The sequence below is a fragment of the Lissotriton helveticus genome, chromosome 8, assembly GCF_964261635.1.
Source record: "Lissotriton helveticus chromosome 8, aLisHel1.1, whole genome shotgun sequence".
In the NCBI taxonomy this organism is placed as follows: Eukaryota; Metazoa; Chordata; class Amphibia; order Caudata; family Salamandridae; genus Lissotriton; species Lissotriton helveticus.
The window spans coordinates 877895521-877918735 of record NC_136069.1 but is presented as its reverse complement, the minus strand read 5'-3'; positions in this window follow the sequence as shown (position 1 = coordinate 877918735).

The following is a 23215-nucleotide window of genomic DNA, read 5'->3' as shown; positions in this document are numbered from 1 at the left end:
TGGGGTAGACAGCGTCAGACAGACTGGGGCATGATCCGAAAGCGATCGTGGCAGATGTGCTACCTCTAGTGTTAAGGCGTGGATATCCCTAGACAGTAGCCAATAGTCCAATCTGGACCATGCAGCCCTATGTAGCGTTAAGCAGGTACCCTCCCATGCCTTGGGGTGCAGCATCCTCCAGGAGTCTACCAATTGTGCATCCGTTATGATATCCCCAAGTGCTGTAGCTGCTCTAGGGTGGTGCTCTCTGGCCGCCCCCTGTCTATCCAGGGTGTCTGACAACACTACGTTATAATCTCCACCCCACACAACCGCGGCCTGGCCACGAGTCCGAATCTTATGCCAGAGATCACAGAAGAATTCAGGATTATCATCATTAGGGCCATACACATTTACCAGTATAATTCGCATGCCACAAAGCGTCCCCACCAAGAGTATGAACCTGCCATCAATATCCCGTACCACCTCGGACGTCTTCCAATTGAGGCCTCTTCTAACCATTATCGCCACCCCACGGGAGTAGTTTGAATAAGGCGCGTGTACAACCTCACCCCATCTACTGTGTCGGAGCACAGCAGTAGCATTAGCAGTCAGGTGGGTCTCCTGCAGGAAGCATATGTCTATAGCTTTCCTAAGTAAGAAGCCTGGCCTTACGTCTATCATTCATGCCTCGTGCATTCCAAGTTAAACATTTGATTTGTGCCATTGTTACATTACCAATAAGTACATTACTCGTGCTTCAACAGATTGATACATCGTCATAGATTTCTGCATACATGTAAATAGAGTGGCAAAGATCCGGTTCGCACTTCTGCCCAAATCATAACAGCATTCTGCACAATACCCTTGCCGGCCAAGCAGCCCATGCTGTCTAACGCACCATTCAATGCTGGAATTTGCTTCATACGACACATCACTCACAGTCAAACAAAGGGCAACATAACATCCCAACCCTGAATCTCCCCAATCCCCTCCCGCTCCAACCCCCCAATCAGGTTGTGCAAACCTCCCCCTTCCCTCCCCCCCAAACTGCAAGAACCCATCTTGAATCTTCATCAAAAACAAACCAATGGGAATCATCCCTTGGGGAACGCAGGTTGGTCGCCTACTAACCCAGTACTTTTGCCAGGGCGACCGAGCGCCGGCCTGGAAGTGATCGCTCAAGAACCCCCCACCCTCACACATATATCCAAGCTTGGCAACTTATCTGTACATGTCATTATAGCAGTGTTACAGTCCGACTTCTTCGCCATCCGCCATCAGTGGTTATAGAGGCACAGCGTGTGTACTTTCGTTGACCATCCACAGTCACTCAACATCGCTCAGCCTCTCCGGTGCTTCCGGCTCCTCAGGACGTGTCAGATTTTTCTGGTCCCGTGCCAGTTGTTTGGCGTATTGCAATGCTGCCTTTGCGTCCACCAAGAAGGACGGTCTGCCTGGGCCCTGAACCCTCAGCTTCGCCGGGTAGATAAGCGAGTACTAGGTGCCGAGTTGCTGGAATATCTTTTTAGCCGGCACAAATTCCCTCCTGGCTGCCTGGACCTGCATGGTGAAGTCCGGGAATATTGAAATGTGGTTGCCCTGATATTGCAGATCTTTCGTGTCCCTTGCCATGCGCAGAATAGTGTCCCGGTCTCTATAGTTCAAGATGCGCGCTATAATAGGCCTGGGCGGTGCACCTGGCTTGGGCTGGGGGCCCAGGGTCCTATGTGCCCGTTCGACCAGAAATATCTGTGAGAGCCCCGATCCAAAAAGTTCAGACATCATTGCCTCGACATACAGTTCCATTTTCGTGATATTTGTCGTTTCCGCCACGCCCGTGATTCGGACGTTGTTGCGTCTCGAGCGAGCCTCCAAATCTTCGTTCTTTTGCTGGATTAACGACAGAATCTTGTCCATGCCGCGTAGTTTTTTGTCCATATCAGTGTGACTCTCCTCCGTTTCAGTCACTCGCGTTTCTAGCACTCCCACTCTACCCTCTTGCTTATCCATGCATCTGGTGATACTGTCCATGCAGGCTGCCAAGTCATCCATCTTGTGATCAATGCTCTGCAAGCTCGTTTTCAAGTCCTGGAACATGGATTTTATCTCCGTAGTTTGCGAGCTACTCTGGTCACCTTTCGATGCGTCGTCTTCTGACAGGTCTTGTCCAGCAGCTTTCTGCTTTGTCTTGTCGAAGGTTAGCCTTGGCTGCCTTGTGTCCGGTTTCCCCATGTCGGCTACAAACACAACGGCCAGGCAGGAGTGGCGGTGCCGCAGCAGCAAACAGGCAATATCGCACGTCAGCAAATGCTTCCACACTACTTCGTCTGGTCTCCCAACAGCAATAGATTGCGCGCCTATTCGCCGGCAGGGGCACCCAACTCCGCGCCCGCCGAGCACAACGTTGGCAGGTGTGCAAGCGTGTGTCCGATGTGCCTCCGGGGCTGCCCTGTGAACAATGTCTCGGTCGTGACTCATCGAGGTCGCCACAGCCCTCACAAATATCTCAGACTCCCCAGAACTCCAACGGGCTCTCAGGCCGAACCGACAGGCTTTTACACTGGGGCAGGCGCAGGACAAAATGGCCGCTCGCTTCTTCTCGCGCTCACTTGCTTCACTTTCACTTGCGCTGCGGGCAGTCGCCCCAGGCCACAGCAGCCGTCTCCACCGGATCCCCTGCACACCCTTTGTCTCCAGGCGCCGATTGTGTTGCGGTCTCGGGGCAGCAGCAAAGGGCCCGAGACTTAACGAGGGGTATTAGCGAGGGGTATTAGCCTGCATGGATACTCCGTCAGCCATAGAGACATGGCCGCCCACTCTGTTTAATCCCAGGGACTGGTGCAGACTCAATGACTCAGTCCTCCCTTCTCCGACCAGAGAGGGGCCCAGCAGCCCACAACACACACCCTGACGGATCCTTACCGGGTTGCTCGCCAGTAGTCTCGCCGGATCACTGCACAGACCGATATAGCAATGGAGCGCCCAATTCCACGTGGCGCGTTGCAGCGCAGTGTCTCCACCGCCAGTTATCGCTCCTCAGTAGCTGTGATGCGCATAATACAGCCCGCCCGTGCCGCCCGCATACAGGCGAACGTCAGCAGTTTCTGCGCCCAGGCCCCTCCCGCCTGGCGCCGGACTACCTCGGAGTCTCGCTGCACCCGTCCGGGCCGAGGATTCACACGAGCTCCCGGTCTCCGCTCGTCAGCCAGGCCTCTGCTCAGCTCGCAGGTGGCCCGCAGTCATTTCACCCCAGCTTGCGTTCTGTGTCAAATTTCACCACCGTGCATTTGCCATTCCTCTGTGCTGATGTCCGGTGCAGGAAGCTCCGAGATTTCACACCAGAAGTGCCGATAATTGCCAGATTTATGTGCTCGGTCAGCGGAGCTGCGAGTTCAGGCAGCCATTCCGCTTCGCAGCCAAGCCACGCCCTCCCTACTAGTTTATTATTAAAATATTTTTTAGCGTACCTCTTTATACTGATTTTTTCTTCCTTTACCATATCGAATCTTTTGATTGCACATTTGCTTTTTTCCTTTCCTATTATTTTGATTATTTTTTCTGGTTGCAGCTTTGTCAGTGGTTTCAACATTCTGAACATTCTTTCTGGGCCTAGAAAGATTTTCAATAGATTTCTTAGTAGTCTTACCAGACGATTTTGTCGTTTTAGCCACATTGTGTTGCTCATCCAATACTTGTTGTTGAGTTTTCTTCAAGTAACTGTCCTTTAGCTCTTTTTCTCTTTCTTAATTTTTCAGGCATGATAACTTTATTTTAATGATGATAAACAATATATGTAAAAAATAAACATAAATAAATGTATATTAATAACTTTATAAATTATACTTTTCTATTACTATACAAACACATTCTATATAGATACTGACAGAGGAATTGTAGACCTTAAATACAAGTGTGAAGGTGGTTAGACCACTACAGGCATATTGCATAGGAATTTGAGGTAGTCCATGTCCTTGGACCTGGCTCGGCGCATGAGTACATGCATGCTGACTGAATAATTGGAGTACTGCAAGGAAAGACACTGGGTGAATTTGTAATTGGTTGAGTTTTACTTTAGTGAATGGATTAGTGCATAGTACTGAAAGAGTCACTATGGCATTGCAAGAGCAGTGACAGGGTAATTGCTGCAGTATAGGTATACTGACTGGGGAATTGTAGACCTGAAACACAACTGTAAAGGTGATTAGACCACTACATGCATAGTGCATAAGAGTTTAAAACAGCCCATGTCCTGAGGCATGTTTTTTTTTTTAAACGGAGAAATGTGCGCAGGGTGCATGGATCCGCTGTAAAAAAAATAAAAACAAAGCACGGGCTCCAGTGCTTGTTTGAAAATTAGCTACCTGGGGGGGCCAAATCCCAGGTCTAAAATATTAAATTTGATGGGGGTCCAGAGGGGCCCTGTAGCCTCAATACCGCCATCCCTCGGCATAACAAAATAAACCGGTGGGGGGCTCAAAGGTACTCCCTCAGTAAAATACTTGGGTAGGGGGGCTTAAAGGCCCCCTCCAGCCCCGGGGACCGCTACTCTTCGGGGCTTTCAAAGAAATAAGTTGGAGGGCTCAAAGGTCCTTCCAAGCCCCGGAGATCACCACCCTCCAGGGCTTTTTATATTGTGGGAGAGGGGCCTGGGGAACACCACTCCCCAGGGCCGGCTCCTGCTGTGTCTCGAGGTACCTACCCCCGGGACACTGCTGTGTGCTATGGCAAGGTGGGAGTCGAGGTTCCAGGTCTGTCATAGCAAACTTGAGGTGAGATGACTGCATACATTCCATGGGGCAGATCTACAAGAAAGTGCCGCAGCACTGTACTGAAAGTCCTTTAGCTGCACCACGCTGCGGCACTTTCAGAGCACAGGAATGCGACATATCTACAATGATATATCGCATTCCTGTGCTCTCCCCTGCGCAAGCGCAGAAACAGCTGCCATGCGCCGGCGCAGTCACCCTTGCACCATGGTGCAAGGATGCCTGTGACATGTAGAGATTGCTTTTGCTTATATAGAATGTCTGTACTGCACTACTGAGCAAAACCAAAAAATGGCAAACTTTCCCTCTCATCCTGCACACATATACATGTAAACATCAAATCACGTTTCATTATAGTTTGTTCCCCAGATGCCAGCAAATGTCCCTTACTGTCAGTAACCAATTAACTTGTGCAAAGTACAATGACTTTTGGTTGGAGTGAATGTGTCTGATTAATAATTATAGAAGTGGGGAGTGGAGGAGTATCAGCGAACACAGACAATGTATTTCTTAAGGCCACACTGAAGCTTAATGGAGATGTCTTGGTTATAGCTGGGAATAACATTTCAGGCCCCTGTTACTGAGTTTAAAATCACTCAAAAAGTGAATATTGGTAATTGTGACTTTATTACCGAAAGCAGTTGATCTAATGTGCTTGAGCAATAAATGATCAGTGTGATCCTCATTCTGATGGTGCATTCTGATGCTAAATTGTTTATGAAGCCTGGCCAAAATTCCAATGTGAGGACATCTCTGATTGGCCAAGAAGTGGTGTAACACAACTTTAAGCCCCCTCCCCAACCCCAGGAGTGGCACATTGAGGACACCTCCCTCACCAAACAAACATCCCAAATTGTCCCCCAGTTTCTGGCTTCACAGGCCGTCATGGAACTGAACTATTCCACAGGTTATGCAGATCTACAGGTTAGAAATTTAAATTACCTGGCATTATATCCCTCTCAGTCAGTATGCACAATCCTGCTCACTCATGTTGGATTTCTTTATTTCTCGTTTTTCTTCTAAAACTACATTCAGTACTGTTTTCAGTATTGTAGAGTTGAAATGCAAGGACTATATGCCTCTCCCCTCCTTTGTCATATGTGATTGCAGCTTGCATGTTAGGTTTCTGATCCGTGCACTCCCAGTACCATTTGTTGTCCAAGTCCCTTGGAAAGAAGCAGAGCAAGGTCAACAATATCAGTGGTAGGGTTACCAATGCCACAAGCTGAGATATAGCTTTTCCCATGGTGCCTTCCTACACCTTCCCGAAGCAAACAAAGTGGAGTATCTGCAGCTCTGAGCAATGCTGCAGCTCTTTTTGATGCCTCCGTGGCACTGTATGACCTAGCCTTCCTTTATGGATGTTCTTGCCCTAAATACCAATGGCAACAAACGAGCATTGATAAATCACTGAAAAAAGATGATGGGAGACCCTGAGAACATCAATGCTGTCCTGCAATTGAACCAAGACCCATGACTCTCAGGGTGCATTCCTTCGTTCCTAGAAATTCTTAAAGTCAGCCTTACTTATAAAAAGGGTCTGGCTCGGTGCAAATGAGTCATTACAACGTGAAGCTTCAAACACCAACGAGCTATTAGGACCTTTTATGGGTGGCACTTTTAGCAATGTAAATCAGGCCACATCCCACTACTGAAGATTGTGGAAATAGATTATAATTCTACAAGGTGCAGGGGAGGGGCCCACGTCTATTTACCCCCTTACCCAATGTTGACTCCCCTACTCTCAGAGTCAAGTGTTTCCTTCCCTATTCCTCCAGTGAAAAATGGTTGATTTACACTTTAAAAAACATTTGAATAAATCTTCATTCCACAAAAAAAGGTTTTGCAGACTGCAAGAAAATGTAGTCTGCACTATATGCAAATATTTGAAAGAAATAACGATTAATTTTATCATAGAACATCCAGCAATCATTTTGTTAGAACACAGATGTGTCTGGTGTCGGTGCTTTTTCAAAATTAAAAGGGTCGATTGATGGCTATGTGGGAGTCTATTCTAGATGGGAGCTTTACAATTAATGTAAAAGTTTACACAAAGGACAAGAAAACCCACTCAGGAAAGTCTACTCGAGGCTAAGTTCAAAGTACACACCATGAATGTGTATTAAAAATAAATAAATAAATAAAGACATTTGTTTGTCAGTCACAATAATATGCAAAATGCAAATAAATGTAAAATACCATGGGCTGTGGAAACAAAGCCCTAATCTAATGAATAGCAGGCATCAAATACGGTCCAGGACATGACAAATGAGAAACAAGAAGCACATGTCATAAGGATTGCTCAAGTGTCAGGAGAGAAAGAACATGACAAATATTCTAAGGTCAGTTCACCAAAAGGTTTGACATGAAGTCAGCCTTAGAGAATTGGGAAAAACTAAGACTCATCTCCAAAATGATGAGACCTCACACATTTCTAGACAGAGAAACTGTACAGTCGTTCTAGTGTGAAAAGAAAGTTAAATTTCGCAGGCAATAGAACACACCTCACATAGCAATATTGACATTTTCCTTAAATCTAATAAGTACGCTCTACTATGCTTTAAATACAAAAATAATACCACATTGAAAATATAAACATCATCTCCATTTGGTCTTGGAAGTGACCTTCATTTTTATACAACTGTAAAATCTATCCTGTCCAGGATCATCAGGAACAGCCAACATTGCATCTTATAAATGTTGCAGTTCAAGCAGACCACTGAGCTGTACAATTATTATGAAGCCTGAAGGCCATATCTGAGCTTCGTGATACACTGACTAGGAGGGGAAGATGAATTTGTGTCAAGTTCTGGAAAATCACAATCATTAAAATGTAAAATATGAAAACATGAGTAGACCTAAAGCCCCTCTCGTGTCAAGAATGAAGAACGTTACTGTGTTGAATACAGTATAAACAAACATCGCATGTCTGACGCTCTAATATTAATGAGCGTGAAAAATATTTTAACATGGAATCTGCATCCATGTAAATGTGCTGGATTTGTAAAGCGCACAGCTGCCCGTAAGCGTCCCGGCGCTTGCTTAGGGAACCCATCCTGGTATTCCCCTGTGAGAAACCCCAGCAGGGTGTCCACAAGGTGAAAGCCAGGCATCCTGCCGCGAGGTGCCCTAGTGGAGATTAAGCAAGCTATTGCCCAGAGTCGCAGAGTGTGACCCCGTGAGTTGAGTAGGCACCAGAGCGAGAATTGTCGAGTCCGTGGAATTTTTTTAGCCCGAGACCCGCCGAGGTGGGGAATCGAACCCTGGTCCACGGTCGATCTCAGCTTCCGGGTCTGCCGCCTCTAACCACTGAGCCACGCTTCTCCTGTTGGTGTGGGGAGTAAATATACCCAGCACGAAAGATAGCACACAAGTAAAGCTAGCAAGCCCAACTTCCTCATGAGTGGTATTGAAGAAATTGAGCCAAATAAAGTTTTTCAACCAACAATTTTATACTCTTTGACAAAATGTCATTAGTTATGAAAATGCCTTCATGAAAGGTTTCAGCACTTTGATGGTGTGCCAATCAAACCTGACCTGCCCTAGGAAAAGAATGCATTCACCACTTGGGGCGATTGGTCCTGAATAATAGATGATTTTTGTTACTGAACTCCCTGTACTATTTTAAGAACATTTGAAGGATGAAAGCCTGAATGGACCATTCTGGATTTAAACGAGTAACTATTATGTCAAACACAGATGCCGGGTGTGGATGCATTAGTCCATTGAGGCACCAAATCCAGTAGTATCTGAGGTGTACCCTGGACAACAATGTTTTGATAAAAGCATGGGTTTACACTTTTGAATTTACTTCCATTATATTTCCATCCTGCCCCTTTCGAACAGATTCTCCTTCCATCATCATACTTTATTTCGGTAATAAGACCGTAAAAGTGCTCCTTCCATTATGTATGACAATCACCTTGGAAGTGCAGGGTTGAAAATTAAACATTGTACTAATCTCACAATCTCAGACAGTAGAGAGCAGATCTAAAAAGATTTTAGAGGTTCATACAGCAGCTCTGTCACATAGGTTAGGGAGACATTGCAGATTCGAGCAGTAGAATTTTACATCAGACGTACAGACTATGATTTCAGGCAACATTATTGATCATCACTCAAATATCAGCTTAAATTATATATTTGGAAAAGCAGCCATCATCGGTCAAATATCAATTAACAAAAATACGGACATTTGTTGATGTAATGAGTTTGTTGGGCAGAGCTTAACAACGTTAAACTGGGGATGCAGTAGACTTGGAGCCTGATTATAAGTTTCTTGTTCAATTCCGACCACATGCGTAAACCCCTTTTTACAAGTTAAAAGGTATTTAATCCATCCAATAGTTATCGCATGTGTTAAATACCTCAAGCCTCATTAAATATCAGCAGGTCAAACCTGCCCAAATTTAACCGCAGAAATGTGTACGGTATTTACAGTACCATGTGGGTTTTGGTGTGTTAAGCACCAAAAGCTGCATGTTATTCCTCAATAACTTCATAATAGGTGCTATTTATCAAACCTGATAAATAACAAACCCCAGGTGATCGGCATTTAGCAGTTGAGATACATAGCACATCTAGTTGTAATCAGGCCCAAAGACAACACTGACATCTTTGTAAGAGACAACATTTCAGTATAAGGACCTGGTTACAGATGAGGGTCTGCTCAGTGCTATAGCAGCTGGGCAAAGGTGGTCTCGCAAATAGACAGACTGGATGGATGGATAGATGGAGAGAGGGGCTAAGCGACGGACCGATAGATAGATAGATAGATAGATAGATAGATAGATAAATAGATAGATAGATAGATAGATAGATAGATAGATAGATAGATAGATAGATAGATAGATAGATAGATAGATAGATAGATAGATAGATAGATAGATAGATAGATAGATAGATAGATAGATAGATAGATAGATAGATAGATAGATAGATAGATAGATAGATAGATAGATAGATAGATAGATAGATAGATAGATAGATGGGGGGCGTGACTTACGCCCGCGGACGATGGCGGCTTTTCCCTGTGTCTCCCGGGAGGCGGAGTGGAGGACGAAACGACGAGGCTCCATTTCCCCGTCGCAAGGATTCTAGCTTGTGGGTGATGTTGCAGGAAGACCTTCTGCATGTGATAGCCTGATTTGGAGGCTTCGCAGACGACGAACGGACCTTCCTTTGCAATGTGAGTGACTCACACAGCTGCTGCGGTAACGGCCGCCATTTCGCGATACCGCTGACGGAGCGCTGCTCCTAGCGGTTTCTTATCTTTCATCTCCTGTGTGGCCGCTCCTCATTTGTTTCATATGCCTCCTGCATTTTCATAGCGCTTGTCTCCTATTTTGCGCTAATACGCCAGGAAAGCCTTCCATATATGCATATAATTGATGTTGAGGTTTCCTCACCTCAGAACTGCCGCCATTTTGTTCAGAATGCCTCTGGAGCAGCTATTTGAGGGGTGTTTATTTTTATTTTTGGACTCTAAGTGCTAAAACATATTTTACACATCTCTCCAAGGCGCAACTTACGTGTATGGATATCTTTTGGTGACTGACATGCGATTTCACCGTTTTTTCACCCATTTTTGAGTCATTGTTTGGTTTCTTATTTTTAATACAGGCTCTTTATCACCAATCACCTTTGTCTCTGCTCTTACAGCCTGTTTTCAGCGTCTCTTCATCACCAATTGCCTTTTGCCTACCTCGAGAACTGGTAGCTCTTCTTTCATTGTCTGCCTATTTACATACCTGCTTCTCTATTTACCAGTATATTATTTATGCACTGTTTTTCTCGCATAATTGGGATTTTCCCCCATTTCATTGGTCTCCTCAATGACATCAAGGTTATCTACGCATGTTTCTTTGTGAATTCTATCATATTTATTCGCACTGTATATCCTATTAGGTATATTCTTTCAGGGTAATTTGCAAGGGCTTTTTTCTATTTGCCTCCTAGTATCTCACACAATTTTCATTGCTTTTGCTGCAGTTGCTTTTATTAGTTTATGGCGCATGTATAACATGTTTTCATTTTGCTGATTTATTCAATGTTTTTGCTTTTGAATTCACTACCTCTGTTATGGTGACACCTTTGCTTTAATTTTGTCAAATGAATTAGGTTTTTTCATCTATTTTATGCTGATAATATCCTTCAAGCTAGGCATGTGTATTTAACCATAGATTCAGTATATTAGTATTCAAGTTATTGTGAGACCTCCTGTGCTTTTAGATTTTCTATGGGCAGAATCTCCAAAGTCCTGTCTAAACCTTCTTCTTCTATGAAGGCATTTTTGACCAGTACTGGATCTAGATATCAGTGTTTATCAATGGAGGAAACATTGGATACTCCTTCCCCTAAGGCCTCCTCTACCACATCGACTTCTTCGAAATCTAGTGCTACCAAGGGCTCTATTAAAAGACTCAAAAAGGATCCTCCTTCTCCCCCAAAGCAGTCTACTTCAACTACAATGGATCTTTTACTAGATGAAATAAGGGCCTTAAAACCTTTCATTGAAGAGACAAAGTCCACTCTCCTAATGCTTTCAGATAAGTGGTCAACTGTGGACACCCGGGTCACCGTCCTGGAACAAAATATGGCTTCACTGGAATCTTCTGTTTCTAAGGTTGATCCCTTGTGTGCACAAGTCTCAGTCTTACATAAGCAGATTGAAAATTTGGAAAACAGGAATAGAAGAAACAATCTATGCATTTATGGTTTGGCAGAAAATTCAGAAGGTTCGGACCCTATTGCTTTTTTCAAATCCTTTCTGCCAAAATTACTTCATTTGCCAGACTCTACTACTCTTAACATACAAAGAGCACATCGTCTAGGCTCAATCCCTGGAGGCATAGCTGCTTCCACTACAAGAAAACCAAGAGGTGTTATCCTGTACTTCCTCGAATACACTGACTTACTCATGATTTTATCTGCTGTAAGATCCATGAAACGTATTACCTGGTCAGGGACCCCTCTTTATTTTTCTCAAGATTATGCCAAGTCTACAGCGGATCGACTCAAGGAATTTTTGTCCCTTCGACCACATCTACGCTCCATGGGAGCACGTTTTGGGCTTTTCCATCCTTGCCTTTTCAAGGTCACGCTCAATATTAAGACTACCACTTATGAAGATCCGATGAAATTGAAAAGCTTTCTGTACTCCCACAATGTTGATACAATGGAATTCGCCTCTGCGTCCCCTTCTAAATAGCCTCTTTGTTTGTGAAATGTTTAGGCTTCTTCAGGTTCATATCTAATGGTTCTAAATCCTTTTTTATGGTTATTGGTTTTATGTTTTGACTTGTATTTCTCGCATTACTGTTTTTCTCCCCAGACTTACCTTTATATCCTTTTTTACCCCAACAGATGTTCTTCCTGCGTATCATTCCCCTTTCCTGATGTTCTTGGACTCCGTGGATTTCGTTCTCCCTTCCCGCCCTTCCCCCTGACTTTTGGATCCGTCATTGTTCTATGTGGCTTCCACCCTCCCATCCTCTCCATGTTTTGGATGTTTTGTAAGTTATTTTTTCTAATTATATCTTTCTCATTCTTTCCTCTTTTTCTCTTTCTTCTTCTTTTTTCTTACCTGTTCCTCTTCATGACTTTGCATCTTCTTTTCATGCTATTACCTTGTTTTATCCATTGTTTTTCATGGACATCTCTTGTTTGGTTTTTGACTCATTCTCATGCAGTTTTTACATGCTTTTATTGCTTTTGTTTTTCACATTTGTACCTTGACTGGTTTTTGAAATGTTTTTTTGATTTCTGTACATGCCTTTAAAAATCATATCTTGGAATGTTAGAGGTTTACATTCACCAATCGAAAGACAGAGAGTTTTAACACACCTTGCCAAATTAAACGCAGATATCGCTTGTTTACAAGAATCACACTTATCAGAGGAGGAATCCGCTAAATTGAAGAGAGGTTGGGTAGGCGAGGTTTATTTTTCCCCAGGTGATGGTAAGCGTAATGGAGTTCTGATTTTATTTCGAAAATCCCTTCACGTTAAACTAATAACGAGTTGTGTGGATAATTCAGGTAGATGGGTTCTAGTGAAATTCACATTAGATGAGGTACCTATTTCCATCTTAAATATTTATGCCCCAGCGAGTGGTGATGCCTCTTTTTGGACCTCCCTAGCACCGCACATTACACAACACTATGTTGACAATTTTATTCTTGTAGGTGACTGCAATGAAGTCTTTGACCCATTTCTAGATAGACACTCATCTAGCGCTTACCTCCCTCACAAGTCACATAAATCCTTTACACAACTTATTACTCAGTACAAACTTATTGATGCATGGAGACTTTGCAATCCCACATTGCGTGAATACTCCTTCTTCTCATCCCTCATCAGACCCAATCGCGATTAGATTACTTTTTCATTTCACACCACCTTTCCCAGTCCCTTATTGCTTCCGACATTGGTTCAATTTTAATTTCCGATCACGCGCCATATCAATTTGGATGTTTTACAAAAACATAATTCTACTCGGAAATGGCGTTTTAATAATTCTCTCCTTCTTAATTCAGAATTTGTCTCTTCCTTAAAATCCTTTTTTCATGAATACTTTTTGCTCAATCATACTGATGATATTCAATTTCCTGTCATATGGGATGCCTTTAAAGCATCGGCCAGAGACTTTATTATTAGCTATGTTTCTCGCAAGCGGAAAAAAGCTCAACACATCACTAATGAACTTTTATCTAAAATTAAACGATTAGAACATTCTTTCTATACTTCCAAATCTAAAGATTGCTTAACTGAGCTCATCGCTACTAAACCTCAACTTAATAAAGATTCCACATATAACACCTCCAATTTTCTATTAAAATCCAGTGCTAAATTCTATGGTGGTCAAAATAAAGCTGGGAACTTATTAGCCAATTATTTAAAAGTAAAACAAAATAAAATTAATATTGATTCCATTTTCGGTCAGGATGGTTAACTAAAGCACAAAGATGACGACGTTCTCCAGGAATTTCTTCATTTTTACGAAACCTTATATTCCTCTGAGTCAGTTTCTTCTGAGCAATCCATCTCTCAATTTCTGTCCAAGATTAAATCACCTTTTGATGTACCTCCAGATCTTTCCCCATTAGAAGAAGATCTAACGCAAAAAGAACTCTTTCATGCACTCAATACTCTCAAAATTGGAAAAGCCCCAGGTGCAGATGGGTTCACGGTTGAATTCTTTTCTCACTTTTCTAAATTGCTTATCCCCAAATTGCATATTCTTCTTTCCACTTTTTTTGAATCCGGTTCTGCTTCTGGTACATTCTCTGATGCCCTTATTTGCATTATTCCAAAACAAGGTAAGGATACTCAACACTGCAAAAACTATTCTCCGATCTCTTTAGTTAACATAGATTACAAATTTTTTTCGAAAGCGTTAGCCTTGCGTTTAGAATCATATTTACCTGATCTCTTAGGAAAAGAACAGACCGGTTTCGTTAAAGGAAGGTTGCTGGCGGATAACACTAGATTATTTTTTGATATTCTTTCTAACACCTCGCATTCTTCTCATCCCCTTGCAGCCATAGCTTTAGATGCTGAAAAAGCTTTCCATAGGGTTGAGTGGGCATATCTTTTTAAGAGTCTGAAGTGGTTTGGTTTTGGTCCAAAAATTTCCACACTGATTTCACTCCTATATTCTCATCCAAGAGCAGCGATTTTGGCAAATGGTGGCTTATCTTCTTATTTCTCTCTTAATAGAGGGGTCAGACAGGGTTGTCCACTTTCACCTTTCTTATTTAATCTTGCCTTAGAACCTTTTTTGTTGCGGATTCGCCAAAATGATCAAATACATGGTTTCACTTTTCAACAATCTACAATTAAAATGGCAGCCTATGCCGATGATGTGTTATTATTTTTATCCCAACCTACTTCATCCCTTCCCGTATTCTTAGATGAAGTTAATTCTTTTGCATATGTTTCTGGCTACAAATTAAATAAAGATAAATGTGTGATCCTACCCCTTACTAAATTTACTTTTCAAAACAATTTCTCGAATTCGGGCTTTACTTGGAGTCCCAACTCTATTAAATATTTAGGTCTTCATTTTACATCTTCTCTTTCGGGTACAGTTACTCATTGTATGGAAGACTGTATACAAAAATTAACTAACCTCACTACAAAATGGCATCCCTTGTATTTGTCCTGGTGGGGTAGACTAGATACCATCAAAATGATGCTTTCTCCTATTGTCCTCTTTACAATTTCTAATATACCATTTTCTATATCCTTGAAACATTTTAAGAAAATCAATTCCATTTTGTCTACCTTTTTGTGGGGACATAAAAAATCTCGTATGTCTTCATCCAAATTGATGCGTCCTAAAAAGGAGGGAGGGGTCAACTTCCCGAATTTTTCCTTATATCATAAGTCTTTTCTATTAAATCAAGCGTCCAACTGGATTACTGATTCCACTTCATCCTCCCCTCTTTGGTTGGCCTTGAAACGCTCTTTCATATCTCCTTTTTCATTCAAGGAATATCTTTTGTTTACTCGTAAACAACAATTCATATCCACCCCCATTCTTAAATATACTTCCAAGATTCTTCCTCTCCTTCCTATTACTTCTTTTCTCGATCAGCCCATTTGGAACAATACATCTATCCCATTTTTTGGAAATCCTGGAGATTGCATGGCCTTATTTGGGTTCACCAACTATTCCATCACAATCAGATTATCTCATTCTCATTAGCTGCCTCCTCGTTTCATTTACCTCCCACTTTTCACGCTAAATATGTGTTATTGAAACTTGCATTACAATCTGCTTTTGATGCTTCTCTTGTTCCTCCTCCCCCCCTCCCTCGTGTCAGGAGTCCTCTGATAAACCTTCCCTACGCTCTTTACTTCCTAAACGTTCCAAAGCTTCAACAATTTATGCACTTCTTCAATCTATACCCTCACCCTGTATTAAAACCAAGACGGAAGAAGCTTGGGAAGAAGATTTGGAAATTTCTTGGCCTATTGAGTTATGGGACAAATTATGGTTGAAGATTCGCAAATCTTCTAGGGCTGCTAACACAACTCAGACATTATTTTTCATTGATAACCGTCTATTATTACCACCACTGACTCTTAGTAAACGATATCCAGATACCTTTGACAAATGTTGGTCCTGCTCTTCACCACACGCAGACCTATTCCATATGCTTTTCAAATGTCCCCTAATTCATACTTTTTGGGTGAAGGTGTGGTCTCAAATTAACACGATTTTTTCTTCTACTCACTCTTTTTCTATTTCTCATATTTTCCTGGGCAGTGTTTCTCGTATTTGGGAACATTGTGCTTTCAGGGTAAAAATAATCGATTTATTAATAGAAGTAGCTTTCCAACAAATTACCAAAAATTTGAAAGATTTTACTAAAGTCTCATATCAGGCTTGGTGGTACGCTGTTTGCTACAATCATAGATTAGATACAACATTTGTCAACCCCTTGATTTTAGCTACAAAGAGGAGAGAATTTTGGTGCCCAGTTACAAAATTTTTTGATATGAGTGTTCGGTGTTCTTTGTCTTTAACCCCGATACAACAAGAAGTTACTAAACCTCCATGATTTCCTATAGGTTACTATATGCACTTCTTCTATTTTACACTTTTTATATTTATTGTATGTTTCCTATGTAATTTATTGTTCTGTAATTTACCGGTTGACAGTCATGCTTACAGTCTTTCTTATTATTACTATTGCTTGTTTTGCTGTTTGATCATATTTATTATATGCAATGTCTTATTTTGTACATTTTTACTTTATTTGTTTCAATAAAAACTTTTCTGAACTTAAAAAAAAAGATAGATAGATAGATAGATAGATAGCAGTGGTGTAGTTAGGCTCTTGGCTGCCCGTGGACCCTGCGTTTGCTGCCCTGCAGTGAGCTGCATGTAAGGGGTAGGCTGGTGAATCCTGCACTTCTGCTGCCCCACAATGGCCAAAGGTACGAGCAGGAGTGGTGGGGGAGGCCGCCGCCGACAAAACCTGTGTCACCCAGAGCAGACTGCCCCACCCCTCCTTGCTACGCCACTGGACAGATAGATAGATCTGTTAGACTTCTACATGGGATAGAGTTCACATGCACACTGACATACTCTCACACACACACACACACACTGAGGAGATTGATACTGTCTGGAATGTGTAAGCAAATGTCTTGCGGCGATCGAATTTCCTGCCATGTCCAAAACACCCGTTTGCAAATAGCAGTGCAAAAAAGATAATCAAGCAACAGATAAACATGCAGGTGACATATTATGACAGGTACATTTCAGTGGTGCTGCCTGTTTGTGCCAGAGCCATAATTCTGTTCTTAACACCACACTAGACGGGTTTCATTACTTCATGAGATTGACACCCAGGACACAGAGACTAACTTATACTGCCATTCCCCCTCCTTGCACTCTAAAGGACTCACATAAGTTCTTCCTCAGTGTAACCATAGTTTGTTTTAACTGTACTAAGAAAACGACATACAAGTGCATAAATCTTAAGGATGTGGGACCTGCAGTACTGTGATACTATTGCCTTGAAGCAACCTTAATTGTGGCCATTTCTTATGACGTAAATTATATGTTTTTTAATTGCAATTTTTCATGCTTTTCCCAAAAGCAAATAAAGGTACAAAATAACACCACATCACTTACATTTCTGCTGACTCACAATTTGGGTTAGTGCTAGCACACATTATTTCAGTATTGTGCAGATGTTCCCAGCCCCCACCACCTCTCCTGAGAAAGTCAGTGAGTAAGCACAGCAGGTCACAGCTTTGCTCTGAAGTTATATTCACCCAAGTAGAGAACAGTAAATTCACCCAATTAGAGAACAGTGGTTATATTATTGTCCTGTTGTCTGTTATCCAACTAGTCCTAAAATCCAAAGAAATGCCTCCACCACTCTCAACCCTTCTTAAATTTCATGGGTATCCCCTGCTTTCCTGCCTGAACGCCACTCGTCTATAGTTGGCATTGTCTGAACTTCCCAGCTCTTTCCCATGTCTCTCCTGGCAACTATGAGGTTGAGCATGCAGAATGTAAGTTTGGGTCTGAGGAGGTCCACTTCGCAAGATATGCCTAGGGTCATAAACTGGAGTTGTAGTGGCATGTCACATTGCAGGATTGGGTGCAAATCATTCAATTTGAGCGTCCAGAATTCCTGCACTTTTATGCACATCCATTCTGCATATAGGAAAGTGGCTTCGGATGTCTCACAGTTTGCACAGGTGAGAGCAGGTGCCCTCCCCATTTTGTATAATCTGGTTTGGTCGTAGTAGACCCTGTGTAAAAGTTTCAACTGTATGAGGCGGATGTGTCCTCTTATTGCCACCTACCTCGGGTGCATCAGGTCTGTTTCCCAATCAAGGTCCCCTAGTTCTCGTTAGTCTGGTTTCTCCTTATCCCTCAGCCTGTGAAGCCCATCAGGCATGCTGTTCATTTAAGTCTTATATACGGCAGATATTGTGCCCAATCCTCACTCTCCCTTGAGTAACCACCCTTCCAGTGGTGCATATTCTGGAATTGTCCCCTAATTAAGAATTTCCGCTTTGAGCACATGTTGTATTTGAATGTACCTAAACACTTGAGAATTGTGTAGGTCAAAACTCATAGATTGATTTCTCCCTGTAAGAGTTCTCCCCCCGAGAGAATCTTTATCAAGTAGAAGGATCTCAATCCCTCAAGCTTGGCCACCTCACTAAGTTGGGTTCCTTCCCATGTGGGCATGCATTTTCTAGTGATTTTACCATTCCATCTAAGGATGTTTGTGGCTCTATCCCCCGCCAATACCACAGTTCGTGTTGTGGGATAGAGCCAAGATAGTCCATTTCCTCTGTATATGTAGTGCAGGAAGGACGACATTACCAGTTTCGTTCTTTCTAACTGAATAAACTGTTTGTCTGCTGGGGCATGTATCCAATTATTGACAGGTGAAATTTGAATCACCCAGTAAATGACCCTACTGTTAGGGTGAACTATGCCACCATTCCACACATAGCGGGTCAGCGTTTTCAAAGCTACACAAGGTGTGTCACCATCCCATAAGAGTGTGCATGACTATCTCTCTATGAACACCTCATTTGGTATAACAAATAAAGTATTCTGCATGTACAATAACTTTGGCAGCGTGATCAACTTGAACCATCTTCCGATCAGTGTTAGGGGGAGTGAATGCAATTTCACCAAATCGAGCTGGAAATCCTTAATCACGGGTGTCAAGATTGTTTCAAGAAACTGCTCACTACCCTGTGTAATGCATAAACACAGGTATTTGAACAACACCTGTGAAGTAGCGATACCTGCTGGAAGCTGCTGACCGTATGTCCATCCTACCATGTTATATAACAGAGATTTCAATTGATCCTAGATCCTGTGCATCTGGCAAATTTACCATAGAGACTTAGGACCTCTGTGATGAAATATAGAGGATTATCCCGGTACAGGAGTATATCTTCCGCATATAAGGACATTTTCTCTTCAAGTGAGGAATCCGGGATTTGAAACTTAATATGAGGATTTACCTTTACCAACACAGCCAATGGCTCGACATGCAATGTGAAGAGGGACGGGTGAGAGAGGACAATACTGTTGAGTACCTCTTTGCAGACGGAATGCAGAAGAGGTCATACTGTACAAGAGCACCACCCACTTACAGACCCCTGTACAAAACTAAACATTCATAGTACCTGAAACATGAAAGGCCATTGTATTGAGTCAAATGGCTTTTCTGCATCTAATTTAATTATTTCCCATGGGAAAAGCCACTCGATGGATCTCTGCCATCCAATTGTTAACTCTGCACCGGAATATGTCTTGTATATCATCAAGGCATAAAACCAGACTGATCTCGGTGGATCAACGGGGTGAAGACCCCCCAGAAACCCAGTTGACAAGATAGAAGGAAAGATTTTTGCCTCAATATTGAGAAGAAGTATAGGCCTACATGATGCACATGCCTGGGGAGAATTACCCTCTTTCTGAATGGGTGCTATAGAAGCTTAAGTCAAATCAGGTGGTAGAGAACCTTCCACTCTAGATTCGCTGAACAACTTTTGGATATGGGGGCTCAGAAGTGCAGAGAATCTCTTGTTGAATTCCAATAGGATTTGTAGGGGAATGGGTCTTACCTGTCTTCATATGTTTATTAGCCTCCTCCACTTTGCTTTGGGGTATTTCCTGGTCCAGATCCTGCCCCTTGTCTCTCTCCACTTTACATATATCAAGGTCTATCCAAAGCTGGGAGATTCATTTTTGTCCTTCCTTTGCAGTCACTCTGCCTGACAGAATTTAGCATAGTCGTGGAATAATTCATCCACTGTTTCTAGTGCTTTTTTGTTTTACCTATCCATCTAGCTACTATTTCCCTCTTGTTAAATCAGGCAAGCAATTGACCCACTTTGACTCCTACTTCATAAAGATGCCGCTGTTTGGCCAAGTATAGCTGATGAGCCTTATCTTTGAGCTCACTCAGACTGGCCGCCTTGGGTAAATAGTAGTGTCGCAAGTCCAGGGACATTTGATCTGCCACCAGTGAGCACTCTAGCTCCAGAGTTCATGCCTTATGCTATGCTTTGCACCCTTTCATTTTTAAGTGCTTTCTTTAGAGCAACAATATTTTGGGCTGTGTCCCATAGGTCTGCTTTTTAGTCTTCCCATAGGACTATTTCAGAGGCTGCAGATCACTCATTCTCCTGAAAGTAGAGTACTGCATCTGTCCTTATCTCTGCCACCATCTCATTGTCCTTAAGTTTTCAAGCATTAAATCTCCAGTTCCAGGTACGATGCACCCAGGAACCTCGCAGTCTCATCGGTATAGGTGAGTAGTACAAGATGCCTCTAGGCATCACCTCAACCTTATCAATGTTTGGGACCTCCAACATGGGGACTGTTAGAAATGGGGGTGTCTAGTAGGCAGGTTGTTACCTTGTACAAGTAGGGACCCTTCTTCAGTCAGGCTCATCTCAGAGGCAGTGTGCAAAGCATTTGCACATAGCATACAGTTGTGAAGTGAAAACACTACAAAAGGACGCCACACCAGTTTAGAAAAATATCCAATATTTATCTGTATAAAACATGATCAAAACTGATAAAAGTCCAGCCTTCAATAATCAGAATGTGCATTTTGCAAAAACAGCTTTGGAAATGAAGTTCCTTGAAGTCGGTAGCTCCATCCGGTGCTACCACAGTGGTGAAAACAACCAAATCCAACAGTGCCGGTCAACCGCGTCAGTGCGGACCGGCGTAAGTGTCAGAAGACTTATACACCGTACCTTTTGTTCCAGCCGACCAATGCTTGTACAATTTCTTGCTGAGACCCTTTTCTGCAAAAATGGCTTTCCACACTTATTTCATCTCTGGTGTTCAGATGTGGCGTAACGAGCAACAGTAATTGAGTTGTCTGCAACAAACTGAATGTCCATGTTTGCAGTCCACATTTTCAAAATCACTGGATTATCATCATTAACATACTTTGAAGCTTCCGTTCTTCTTAAGTTGTATGTATTCTTGGGATATTTCTGAGTTATTGTATGTCTTACTGCTGACAAAAAGCTGTTTACTCTTCCTTTAAAAACTATAGGTCGTGGGAATTCAAAATGACATTTTGTAAAAAAAATGTCCTCTACATTTGTATTTCCATCAGCAGTATTTTCCACATCCAAGACTTTGAAAGCATAACACTTATTGTTTCAAACTGTTTTCTCCTCCTTCTCTTGGCATGGCACATGTAACATACTGTTTGATGAAGGACAAAACAGCCTCATCATTATCTGTTCCAAATTTTGGTGCATCATTTATCCATAATAGCTTGTGTATGTATATAACAGCACTTCTGGCCTGGTACTCTTTCACCAAAATAAATATGTTACATCTTAAAAAGGTGGAATGCTTTTATTTGAATTTGCTTCCCATAAGAATTCAAGTAAATCATCCCATGCATATTTAGCACAACTAAGTGTTGGAAACCAAGTAGGTGTACCTAGGTTTCTTAACGTGCATTTAAGTTCACCATGACAATGATACCAATATTCATTGGTGTCATGTTGGCATGCCATCAAATTGAATAAGTGAGACTTCAAATTTTCCTCCCTTTGTTCAACTTTCTCCATGAACTCTTTTGCAGAAACTTGTTGAAGATGAAATCCTTTTTTTAATATATGGTTAACTGAATATGAAAGTCCAGACAAATCACTCTCAAATAGAAGATGAAATATATATAGAATGCACTGCCCAAATCTTTGATCTTCATGGTACAATCTTGTTGATCAATATTCTGATGATGGAATCCATAGAGCTGGGTCATCAAATCGTCCACCTTCTCCAGTAGGGAATATCTGTGGAAAACAGCAAGCTTTTAAACTTTTTTCCCATATACACATGGGAGCTCCTTATGCTTCTTTCATTTGAAATAATTCAGTAGTATTTCATATGATTTCTTTTGAATGGAGAGGATGTATGTTATAATGTTCATAAATCCCTTCACCTCCGGATTTGTCCACTTTTTGAATTTAGCCAGTTGACATTACTGTTTCATCTTGTAGGCATCTTGCTTCTTCCTCAATATTTACATTCTTACAACACATATTAATCTGTACCAGGTATAATGTTGCATTTTGAAGTTTATTGATATCTACAAACTCTTGCCAGATTTGTTTACTCTTTTTGGTACACCCTTTACTAGAAAGACTACTGGCTGATTTTCCTTTCTGTCTACACCAACAGTTGACCTTTTTATAAATCTGTTGTTGGCAGCTTACCTGTCTTAGGCTCCATATGAACTATGGTCCAAAATGGGTATACAGATTGGATATGAATAGACTCATATTCATTTAAATCTGCCAGTTCCTGAGGAATAGGTACCAACTCTAAATTGGTATGTACTGTTCTAGCTGGCTATTGTTTTCTTCTAATTTGTTGTAATAGTACCTGCATGTAGTAAAAGGGATATTCTAAATCAAAGGGTGCTTCTGTGAGCTGTTTAAACTGTGTTTACTAGGGACTGTGCACTTTGTTTTTTGGCCAGGAGAGGGAGTAAAGTTTTATTCAAACAGTATTGTTAGATTTCAAGTTAGCGAGGCCTTTACCTGCAGAAGTCCAAAGTGTGGATTGAGCCTGTCTGTCTCCTAAGAGATTATGAACAGGAGAAGCAGCTATCAACTCCCCGGCCAGCAAAACTTGTCTGAGGTCGCTAGGACCTTATATGGTCTGCTAGTGGTTGGTACCTGTGTACACTGATTGGTGGTTGTATCTGGTGTTTCCATTGGATTAGGGTTAGTGTCCTCATTGTTTGGGTATTTGAGGGTTCTGATTGGTTTCTGGGTCTGTGATTCAATCAATGTAGGGTTGGGACTAGGGCTAGGGTTAGGATTTCTATTGGAAGTAGGGACTAGGGCTTCCTATGTTATTGGTTGTTGGGAATAGGGTGGGATTAGGGTTAGACCTTTAATTGGAAGTAGTAATTAGAGCTTCTG